The 12,735-nt window shown below is 29.9% G+C and overlaps 1 protein-coding gene across 1 annotated transcript in view; it reads left to right on the plus strand.

The window, feature by feature from the left end:
* ACC (acetyl-CoA carboxylase) overlaps positions 1–12,735 on the plus strand; it is a 390,006-nt gene that overhangs the window by 31,281 nt on the left and 345,990 nt on the right. The window contains exon 2 of the mRNA XM_075363681.1: positions 10,208–10,447. The gene's annotated coding sequence lies outside the window, so the exon portion shown is untranslated. The remainder of the gene's footprint in view (positions 1–10,207; positions 10,448–12,735) is intronic.

Consider the following 12,735-nt stretch of genomic DNA (forward strand, 5'->3'; position numbering starts at 1 on the left):
CCGTCTATTTTACCAATGTTCATTTCTCTTTCCACTTCTGAACACTTTTCTTTAATCCACTCTTCTTTCGTCAGTTTGCACTTCCTGTTTATAGCATTTCTTAATTGCCGATAGTTCCTTTTGCTTTCTTCATCACTAGCATTCTTATATTTTCTGCGTTCATCCATCAGCTGCAATATATCATCTGAAACCCAAGGTTTTCTACCAGTTCTCTTTATTCCGCCTAAGTTTGCTTCTGCTGATTTAAGAATTTCCTTTTTAACATTCTCCCATTCTTCTTCTACATTTTCTACCTTATCTTTTTTACTCAGACCTCTTGCGATGTCCTCCTCAAAAATCTTCTTTACCTCCTCTTCCTCAAGCTTCTCTAAATTCCACCGATTCATCTGACACCTTTTCTTCAGGTTTTTAAACCCCAATCTACATTTCATTATCATCAAATTATGGTCGCTATCCAGGGTAAGTTTTGCAGTCAACGAGTTGATTTCTAAATCTTTGCTTAACCATGATATAATCTATCTGATACCTTGCAGTATCGCCTGGCTTTTTCCAAGTGTATATTCTTCTATTATGATTTTTAAATTGGGTGTTTGCAATTACTAAATTATACTTCGTGCAAAACTCAATAAGTCGGTCCCCTCTTTCATTCCTTTTGCCCAGCCCGTATTCACCCACTATATTTCCTTCCTTGGCGTTTCCAATGCTTGCATTCCAATCTCCAACTATTATTAAATTTTCATCTCCTTTTATGTGTTTAATTGCTTCATCAATCTCTTCGTATACACACTCTACCTCATCATCATCATGGGCGCTTGTAGGCATATAGACGTTAACAATCGTTGTCGTTTAGGTTTTGATTTTATCCTTATTGCAATGACTCTATCGCTATGCGCCCTGAAATACTCCACTCTCCTCCCTATCTTCTTGTTCATCACGAAACCTACTCCTGCCTGCCCATTATTTGACGCTGAGTTAATTATTCTAAAGTCCCCTGTCCAAAAGTCGCCTTCCTCTTCCCACCGAATCTCACTAATTCCTACTAATATCCACCTTTACCCTATCCATTTCCCTTTTTAAATTTTCTACCCTACCCACCTTTTTTAAGCTTCTAACATTCCACGCTCCGACTCGTAGAATGTTATTTTTTTACTTTTCTGGTGACCCCTTCCTTAGTAGTCCCCACCCGGAGATCCGAACGGGTGGACTATTTTACCTCCGGAATATTTTATCAAGGAAGGCGCCTCCATTATTATTATGTGAAAATGCAGAGAGCCACATTTTCTTGGAAAAAAAACAGCTGTAGTTTTCCATTGCTTTCAGCTGCGCAGTACTCAGAGGACTGAGTGATGTTGATATGGCCGTTTAAGTCATTGTGACTCACGCCCCTAACAACTACTGAAAGAGCTGCTGCCCTCTTTCAGGAATCATTCCTTAGTCTGACTCTCAACAGATACCTCTCCGATATGGTTGCACCTTCGGTCCAGCTACTCTGTATCCCTGAGCACTCAAGCCCCCTCACCAACGGCAAGGTCTCATGATTCATAGAGGATGCTATTAAAAAAAAAAAAAAAAAAAAAAATGTTTAAAATTCTTAGTCAGGTTCCATGAGATACCCTTTTTTTTAAAGTTCCCCTCTTTAAATTAGTACTAGAATACTAGATAAAGTTCAATTTTCAATCTTGAAAAGTAAAGTTTAAAAAAATTGATATTTTAAGTATGGGTCCATTCAGCCCTCTTGTTTTTTGGCGGTTAAAAGTTTATTTATTGGCATAACTATTTATTTCAATAAGTAGGCTTGATTTAGTGCAATGTTATTCAACAAGGCTAACAAATTATAGCTTGCTAAAAAATAAATATGGGTGGCATATTTCTCACCCATCTTGCCTACTTGTACAAAGGGGTTGAAAATCAAAGAGGGATTTTTTGGACAATGGGTTTTCGAGATTTGAGAAAAATTCTTTTCAGCTGAAGTGTTGAATGTCCCCAATCCCTAGATTGGAATTCTAATTAATATAAGTACTTTCATTGCATTAAGCTTAATTTTTTGCAACCACTATACAAAAATTAAAATGGTGGAAACTTCCCCTCCTCTTTTTTAATTCTCTTCAAAATTTAATCCCATATATAGAAATCTTTTAAACCATTTTCAAATAATTTATGTTGATCCCGTCCATAGATATTAATCAAAATACAGACCAACACATGTACATATTCAGTCAATACATCTTAGGAAATTTCTATAACTTTTGGATTAAGGGGGGCATTGAAACATCAACAATTGCAAAAAACCCTGATACCCAAAATTTTTGTTGATCTCTACGCTTTCCCTTTGCCATTGCTGCTGCACCAACAACAGAGCTATAGTCAGGAAATTAAAACCATGAATATATAAATAAATGTGACACAAATATGTAAAGATAATAAATAATATAAATCTGTAAAATATGTAAGTGCATTATACATTATTTGTATGCATTAAACAACAGGCAGAAACTCAGGTTTACTTAATTTGTATTATTTTAAAACTGATCAATAGAGTAAGATTGTTTTTTGTTATAGAAAATATTTTAATATAATTTTAAATAAACTGATCAGAAGAGCTTTTAAACAGTTAAGTAATTTATTAAAAATTAATGTAGAAACATGATAACACTCTTTTCTCATCAGTCAAAGTTTGATGCTATGTTATGGAAAATAGAGGTCTGTCATTTTATGTAAATGGAAATTGTTATTGTTTAGAAATAAATAGCTACATTCTTTTCAAAGCTATAACGCATTAATATTTATAAATAAATGGAAATTTTTTAATTTGCTATATACTGATCACAATGAATCATTTACTGGCACAAAGATCGGATTGCTTGTTCTTGTGTCCTGACAACTTGTTTACACTTTGAATCGGTCCCAAAATGTAATATCGGTCAGGGTAAGATGGTGTATTCTCATGTCTGAGGTAGTTCTGCTGTGGGTCGATTGTTCTTTCTCTTCCCTCCCTTTCCATTACTTTAATTCTTTCATCCTTGATTTTGGGTCAACTGATTCTTCATTGGAGCGCAGCGGGGTAGCAACCCTGTGTATCTGTGGAGCTCTCCAATTCCTATTTGAAGGGTTGCTAAAAAAAAGTCAAACTAAATGGCACAGAGATGCTTAACAGATAAAGTCAGTATTCCTATTTCCGTTTTTAATCGATCAGTGTAGATGTAATACATTTTAGATGGGAATATACAAAAGCATAATATGTATATGTATGTGTTTAATGACAGGCTTAGCTTTTCATTAGAAGAGTTTTGCTCTTCAGAATGAAAAAAAATTGTTTTGATTTTGTTACAAATTAAACTAGTTAATCATTCCATGAAAATTACCATCTTACAAAACACTTCTATTGTTATTGATACATATGTTTGACAAATACATTACAACTATTGTATCTACATATAAAATTAGACAGCTGCAATCCAATGATTTATTTCTTGAACTGCTAACATGTATTTTCTAATCCTGTTAAGTAATTATTTTCTATAGTAAAAAGAAAGAAAGTAGTATTGAGTGGTCTGAGATTTTGAGAAAGATGTATAAGAAGAGCTTTGTTCCAGTTTTATAGTCGGCCTATTTAGCTGCGTCAGTAGACTTGGAGACTGTTATTTGGTAGGTTCTACAAAGTGTTTATGAAATATAACATATTATTTAAACTGATTGTAAAACTCAAGGAATAGCAAGATTGTAAACTGAGTGAATAACAAGAATAGATATTAGGTTTTGGGTAAGACAGCGACTTACATTTCTTACAGTTGATAGTTTCACAGCTATATTTTTTGGGGAGTAACATCCAGAAAATTGAAGTGTGTGAAGTAAGGATAAAATATCAACAGTTGAATAAACCGATTGTTCCTGTACACTGAAGTTAAGAGTTGTTGGATCTGTTTTTCCAGGTTGCTGTTGAGACATAATGGCTTATAAATGAATGTAATGGAGAAAGCCACTTAAAATTTAAAATAAAGGAATAATATTTACAATAGCTTTATTTTTTGAATATGCTATAGTTCAGTCAATTTGTATCTTTATTTGAAAATCCTTGCCTACCGATTAATTTTTTTTCCATATGTTAGGGGTGATGAGGGAGCTTAACTTCAGATTTTTAACATCCCCTCCCATAGATTTTTGAAAAACTCAAAAAGTTTTTGAAATGCGTTTTTCTCTGATTCTATGTATTTTAGAGAAAAGTTTTTCAAACAAAAAATGTAGAGGACATTCTCCTCTACAATTAATGTCTGTGAAGTTATGCCGTATAATTTGAATACTAGGTGGCACTGAAGTTGTAAAAAACGTGTTTTTTTGGTTTTTTCACCGGAAAAAATTGTTTTTCGTCTGTATTGCATTTGGAAAAGTTGTTAATCTCAAAAAAACAGACAACTTTTATTCAAACAATTTTCTTGAACGACTTAGCATTCCAGAGTTATAGCGGTACAATGCTAATGCAGCGGTCCTTTTGTTACTGTAGCCAGGGAGATCGGCATTGTTCAGTGACTAGACCGGTTTCGAATACATGCCCAATTCACAACATTTTCACACTTTTACAAGCTACAGCTCCAAAACGGTAAGTCGTACAAGAAAATTGTTTAAACAAAAGTTGTCTGTTTTTTGAGATTAACAACTTTTCCAAATGCAATGCAGACGAAAAACAATTTTTCCGGTGAAAAAACTGAAAAAGCACGTTTTTTACAACTTCAGCGCCACGTAGTATTTCAATTTCAAATTATACGGCGTAACTTCAAAAACATTAATTGTAGAGGAGAATGTCCTCTACATTTTTTGTTTGAAAAACTTTTCTCTAAAATGCATAGATTCAGAGAAAAATGCATTTCAAAAACGTATTGAGTTTTTCAAAAATCTAGGGGAGGGGGATGTTAAAAATCTGGAGTTAAGCTTCCCTCATTACCCCTAATGCATGGACAAAAGATCAATCGGTAGGTAAGGATTTTCAAATACAGCCTATTTTGATGACAAATTGCCTGTACTACTACGTAATGTTACATTTAAATGAAATTTAAATTTAATTTACATTCTATACATTATGTTTGGGGCTATCCACTGATTAGCATGAAGGGGGTTAATAATCTAAGTTAATAAAATTTGACTTTATTATATGTGCAAAGGGTGGGTCTTACAGATTCTTGGTATAAATCTCTAAGTTATCCGTTATCTACCTTTTGTATGTAAAACTTTGACAAAAATAAAACAAATTTTAGTAGATTCCTTTGATTTGATTTTTTCTAAAAAAGTGGACACCCTGTGTATAATAATGAAAAAATAAAAGCCAGATGTGTAATATTTAAATTTATTTGTTATAACATTTATTTATATTAAAAATAAATTGAAATAGTAATTGAAGAAACAACATGTGAAGTATTAATTTGGATTATACTTCTGCATGAATGCTAAGCATATTGAAGTAGAAAGTCTTGGAGCTATTGTAATGTGATCGTGGGGTAAATTGGAGAAAATTAAATGAAAAGACAAAGTGAAAAATGAAGTAATGAGAAGAGTTTAGAAAAAAGATTTATTATACTTATTATTTTTAGACTTATTAGAAGCTTAATAAAAAAAATTCAGAATAGGAGAGCTAACAGGCAAGAACATATTATGAGAGGAGAAGGATCGATTAAAACAATGCTTGAAGGTTCAGTAGAATATGTAAAAAAGAGAGACTGGAAAAATTATATATAAAAACAATCTAAAAGGAAGTAGGAGCTATCAGGATCTTGAGAGTTGAGCTGGGAATATAGGAAAATGGAAACCATAATTTATGCAAAGGACCTGCCCCAGAAAAGGTGCCATATGTTGAATAAATATTGCATTATAATAAAAATGTATTTGTATTATAAAATAATGAAAGATCTAAGATTCTATTAAAAAATATTAGTTATTTAAATATTTTTTTTGTTTACTGGTTTAAAGATGAATAACACATAACTACTATGGGTCAGGAGTTTTGTTAGTTTAAGACATATATATTTTTTTGTATTAAAAAAATGCTGCTATTGTATTAGTGCATAGCTCATTTACTTTTCCTATTTTATTTGATATCTATTTCATCGCCTTACTGAAGTCCTAAGAGGATTAGTGCAGCTTTCAATACTCTTAACTATTTTAGTAAATCTGATCCTATACAAACACTAAAGTTAAGCATCATCAGACGTGGCTCATTAATGTGAGTGTCAATTTATTTATTTTGTGTGTTTCTTGTCTTGTAGTAGATTGACGTAAACCTACACTGGATGTCCTTGCATAGAAAAAAAAATTGATAGAGAAAAAAGACAGATGATTAGCTGATTGGAAAGCCTTACTATTATTATATTAAAAATCCTATGAGGATCTTATGCTCTGTCTCAAGAGTGTGAGAAATGTATCGAACATGAAACTACTGGAATAGCAGAAGATTGTCAAATTTTTAACCGTTATCAACCTCTGAACACCTGATCTGATTTTGCAATGCAATGATGATGATATCAGTATTATATTATTGTGTTAGGAGCTGTCTGCGACAGATGAATGAAGTCCATCACCTTGTACATCCGAAAATTGATATCTTGCCAGTGTGTTGCATTAACAGATTTTGCTGGAAAAATAGCATTAGAAAAATGAAATCAAATAAAAATTGTTCTTAATCTTAATTATAAGTTTTTTTTTGTAATGAAAAAATGGCACAGAATGCCAGTGATTAAATAAGATTTAGTTATAAATGTATATCTTCGTGAATATTTGAATTAATGTTTGATATTTTTTAGCGACAATCTATTTCCTAATTAGGTGATTATCATTGGTTTTTTTTTTGGTAATCACCTATTTTCTGATGCTTTAGGGGCCAGGTTCAAGTGGAAGTACGGTTATTACATCTGAATGTTTGTACACAGGTTTGTGGGGTTGAATTAACAACAGTGTTAGGATTAGGCTATGAATAAGATCTGTATTTCACTTGCCCACCGCTCCCATGTAATAGATAGATAATGAAGATAATATTATTTTAGGTCTTGTTTAAAAGTAAAATATAAGTTAAGGTGAGTTCAAATAAAGAAATTACAGTATGCAATTGTGAAAATGATTTTGCCTGGGTAAAATGTTAAACTGCATCCTTCTGCAATCAAATGTTTCTGTACTGCTAGAACTTTTGTGGTGGTGTAGGATTTTAGAAATGAAAGAACATAAATTAAGAAATAATGCCAGTAGTTCTTGTAGAGTACATAATATAAATAACACTAGTTATTACCGTTTGTGAATAAACTCAGTATTATTAGCCTTTCTTGACTGATGACCTTGGTAGATGATTTAAAAATAAATAAATTGAAATTACAGTATTTTTGTTTGTTATATGAGATGGAAAATCAGATATTTAGTTAAAACACATGTTTTATAAAATTTATATATATCCATGTGGAAACAAGTTAAGTATGTTATAGAAATCCATTAATTATAAAAAACTAATGGGAGTAAAGATGTTTCCACTTCAATATTTAAACAGAAAGGAAAACATCAGAATGTGTATAAATCTAACAGAACAAAAAAGGACAGAAAAATCTTAAATTTGATCAATTTACTGTATAAATTATTTAATATAATTCTTCTTAATTAAAATTTCTGAAAATAATTATTCAGTTCTTTGGTGAAATTTTTGGGAAGCAATTAGTATAGTATTTGTTACTGAAAATCCCGCATTTGAATATTAATATATATATATATATATATATATATATATATATATATAGATATGGATTACAAAAAATTTTATTTAAATAAATTAATAATAATATATATATATATTTATATAAATGTATTATTATCTTATTTCTGTATGTAGTAAAATTCCCCAAAGTGACTAAAAAAATAATCTAAAGTTAAAGTCTACATACTAGCTCACATTTATCATCAAAACACTCAGCACCATTAGTCTAGTACTGCAAAAATCAGAATAAAATATTAAATAATTTCCCATTTAACTGCAGTATATAAACAGTGATTAAAGTTTCTCTTGAGACTAGTTTTGTAAGTGTAACATTTTTCATTAGTATTTTACATGTAGATTGTAACAATATTTTTTATGTTATTGTAGTATAATTTTTATGTTATTTCAAATGAACTCCTCATGTAAACTGACTTTGTAAAGAAGAGAGGTTCTCAGTTTGACAAATACATATATTTATTTGTACATTCATTATTTGATACACTAAAATAAATTCATTATAGATTGTAGCGGTATTGATTGATAAAATTAGAGGTAGAGCTTAGTGAATTAATTTTACTAGTATTACAAAGTATTAGCCATTAACATGAATTGTCCATGCCGTTAATTAAATTTTTGTTTGTCTTACATAGCGAATGTGAACTCTACATTTACCTCTAGTGGGAATTAGGTTCTGGTCGAGTGGTTTACATTTCAGTTAAATGCCATATAAAGATGTGGGTGGGTGAGGAATTTATTTAGCAACTCTGTGCTAGTTATTGTGTGATTGTTTAGTTCCAGTTTTTAGAAATATAACTTTTTGCATCATATATCTAATACAGTTAATGTATTATCATCAGTAAGTAATGAGTTGCTCCTATTGGAATGAAATACTCTAATCTACAACAGAATTGGGGGTGGACTGGGCACCTGCTGCTTGAAAGTGGTTTAAGCTTTCCTCTTTGTTGTTTGCCTCTTATTGCAGTTCTTTCGAGTGTAGACTATTTTTTCTCACTATTGTCCTGTTTTTTTTATCCTTGATGATCCCTTCTTCCATTTCCCATTTCCATTTCTGTGGTTACAGGTCTGACCTTGCTAAGTCTATGTTGAGGATCGATCACAGAACCTGTAGAATCTTGGTATAACCTGGTGGACAGGGGATGCCTTGGTCTATCCCAGGGATTGTATTTCCTGTCGAAATGGTTCCACAATAAACGTAATGTCTGAAGTATTATTGAATAAAATAAATCCATCTATCCCTTCTTAAATACAACTGTTCTTTTGGGTTCCTTACATTTGTTTTGAGATATGATAAAATTTTATTATATCATTTTAGAATAAATAATTATTCTTCCTTCATTAGAATAAAATTAACTACTGTGCGAGTACAGATAATTGCACTGAAAGTAACTAAATTGTTGGTATTCATTTTTTTATTAACTGTATGAAAAATGATAATTCTATTTTATGCAAGGTAATATAACATAAGGTTTTATTCTACTTGTAATTTTATATATGAAAGGTTGAGGGGAAACAGAGATTTAGTCATATTTTCTCAATTTACAAGAGAGCTGATTTTCTTAGAAAATCATTCTTAACAGTTAAGAAAATTATTATTTAAAACCTATTTAAGGGTAATCTATTACTAAAATACATTTTATAATGATTGGTTTGTTAACAAAATTGTAAATGAAAGAGTAAATATTAAATAATTTTTTTTTTATGATGGGAGCTCGTTTGTGTGTTCAGCAGATTAATCCTCTTTTCTTCCTTACAGTGTTTTACAATTATTTATTTGTGTACTTGTGACTGAGTTTGTTATTTTCGACAATGAATAAAGATAACGATGGGGATTTCCTCTAAGATTGTCACTGTGCAATAAAACAATAATTATAAAAGTGGATTGAACCGCTTTTTCCCCAGGACCTTTCATATTTTTTTTCTATTTCATGTAATTTTCTTTCATTTCAAATGTGCAAAGTAAAAGAATTTACTAATAATATTTATTTTCAATTTTGATATCCGTAAATATCTCATAAAATGAGAAACAGTATTCTTTACTGGTTTATTCATAATGGTTGAATGTAACTTGGCAGCTATAATTATTTAATGTATTCGGTTTGTAAATAATGTAGTGTTTTAAAATGTGAAAACTTTTTAAAATCAATTACAGTATACTTTAAAAAAAATTAAAATAAAAAGCTTTACCTACATCTGAGCTTGGTTTTGCTATATGTTAATCTTCTTTTGTAAGAGGTTTAATATAGTCAGTTCTTATGGAAGAATCTTGATGTATATGAAAAGCCTCTTCTCGTGATAAAAGCCTTAACATAATAGTGAAAGCTATCTCAGATACAGGCAATTTTTTAACAACTTTTATCTAAAAAAAAGTTATAAAAAATCTTACAAAGCTGTACTGTTTTTCATTTTGTAGCCTTCTGCTAGAAGTATCTGCCTTATGTAGTTAGAAACCATTTTTTTTTTTTTTTTCAGTTGAGCGAGGAGCAGTTCTACTTTCAACCATGTTCAGCTATTCTTAACAGTTACTTACTTGGTCCATCGTGACACTTCATTTTCATTTAAATAAGTCATAATGCTAATAATCAGTTTTATATTGTTGACTAAAATTTTATCCTCGTAGTAAATAATGATATTTTGTGAGTGTATGATGGCAAGAAAGCAATAGTTGATAATCAGAAGTAAAATGTGGCAAAAATGGACCCAGATAACCAGGTAAATCTTCATTTGATTTTATTGTTTATGATTTATTAATTATAATATCTGTTTGTGTCTAGATCATTACATTATTTAATGTATTCGGTTTGTAAATAATACTCTGTGAAATGTGATAATGTATCATAATTGTAATTAGTAAATTCAGATGAGTTTAAAAACGAAATATCTTATAAAATGAGAAACAGTATTCTTTACTGGTTTATTCATAATGGTTGAATGTAACTTGGCAGCTATAATCTTTTTACCAAAATGAGCTTTCGATGTCTAATTTTATTCCATTTTTGTAATGTAATCATAAGGTTTAATTTTGTATATTTCCTGAGACAGTTCTATGGTGTTTACCTCTGGCAGGCAATTATGAGAGCTTGGGTAGTGGTAACATGGAAAAATTAGTTATTGCCATTTTGGTTATATAATGTAGTAGGAGAGATTTTAAATTTGAATTATAGCAGGTAATTCAAATGGAAAGATTTTCTAATATATTTATTTCAGATACTTTCTATCTAAATCTTTATTTTTTTTTTAGAAATACTTAATGTTTTATATAAAGATTTATTTACTGTGAAATGTGAATTTAATAGTGATCAATATTTTTGTTCTTTGTTAAAAAAAATTTAATTAAATGAATTCTAGAGAATTAAAATGATGTTAAAATAATACTTTAAAAAAACAAATAATTCATACATTTGTCAACTATATTAGCTACATTATTAAATATGTATAAAAGGGGTTAGATGTAAATAGCCTATAAAATTTAACTGTAAATCAACTTAAAGTGTGTATGTATGTGTAATGCCATAACAATAATAGTTGTAAATGACCTGACATGAATAGTAAGCCACTCCTGAAAATAACAGTGCCATTCTTAAGAATAATAAGTAACCTGTACTAGTGGAAATGAGGAGTGGTGGTTTACCTTTGTCTCTTTGAACTTTTAGTTTCACTCACAATGCCATTTTGTGGCTCTACAATGTAGCAAGTATCTATTTGATATTTAAAGCTTTCCTGATTCATGTTCAACTGATTTATTTTGTAAAGCTTGCTTAAAAGTAATTTAGCTGGATCACTCTTGTCAGATGACCTGTCTATTTATTTTTAGTTTGCTAGGGCTTTGGAGCAACCTCATCTGGTAAACTCAAAGTTCTTCTAAGCACGTTTCCATTTTTTCATTATTTTGGATCTGCTCTTCTAGTTCATTGTTTTCTTCTTTTTTTGACAGATGCATCACCCATTTCTAAAATCTTCATATCTTTTTTTTTCATATGTACCATCATCTGTGTTATTTTTGGGATACTAGATCTCCCAATGGGATACTATCCCATTTGGGATACTAGGTCTCAATATGCCTCAATACTAAACATCCTTCTTATTAGTGATCTTCATCCTTTCTCACAGTGTGGTCATACCTGCATATTTGATTTTCTGTTATTTTGTATTTATTGGTGTTACTCCAGAACTTCTGTAATTTTTTTTTAATTCACATGCGCTCGCACATGCATGCACTTATATTTTTACTCTGAATTTTTTCTTTTTTTTTTGTTTGATACAAGTTATGATAGATTGTTAATCTCAGTTAGAAGTAAATTATAATTAAATCTAAAATAAAAATCTGATATATCTAATTTGTTTTGTTTTTATATTGATGCTGGTGGTTTCTTGTTCTTAAAAAATTCACTCATTTGTCATGATAATTTTGTTTTCGGTTTTTATACAGTTTTATAAATAAAAAAAGATAAGTTACTTGTATTCATTTTTCCTGAAGATTACTATCTCATCAATAATTTATTGACTGATTCTTTTAACAAAAAATTGATTGAAGCATATTGATTGAATTTAATATTGATTGAAGCAGTTAATTGTATTCATAACTTTTTGTTACTGAAGGCCATGTGTTGTGAAACAGGTACCATTCCAGTTTACCTCGAAAGATCTAGTCTTTTTCCAGTATATCTGCCTTATTATCCAGAACCTGTTGCATTTTTTTTCTGTTGTATTACGACTTATTATTTAAAACAGATGTTTTTTATTATTTAATTCTTTAAATCATAGTTTTTTTTTTGTTTAACCAATTATAATTTTTTTACTTCCTTACAACTAAACAAAAAAAAGTATAAAATCAATATATTTGATAGTATAACAGTATAATGTGGGTGATTGACTTTATATAAGTACTTTTAATTCTTTATTTATCGTTCAATTATTCAGTTATCGTTCAGTTCAGTTATTCATTTGTTCTTGAAATGACCCAAAAATATTTTTAATTTTTAAAAGATTCTTTTTTAGTA

Source organism: Lycorma delicatula, chromosome 4 (assembly GCF_047948215.1).
Source record: "Lycorma delicatula isolate Av1 chromosome 4, ASM4794821v1, whole genome shotgun sequence".
Taxonomy (NCBI): domain Eukaryota; kingdom Metazoa; phylum Arthropoda; class Insecta; order Hemiptera; family Fulgoridae; genus Lycorma; species Lycorma delicatula.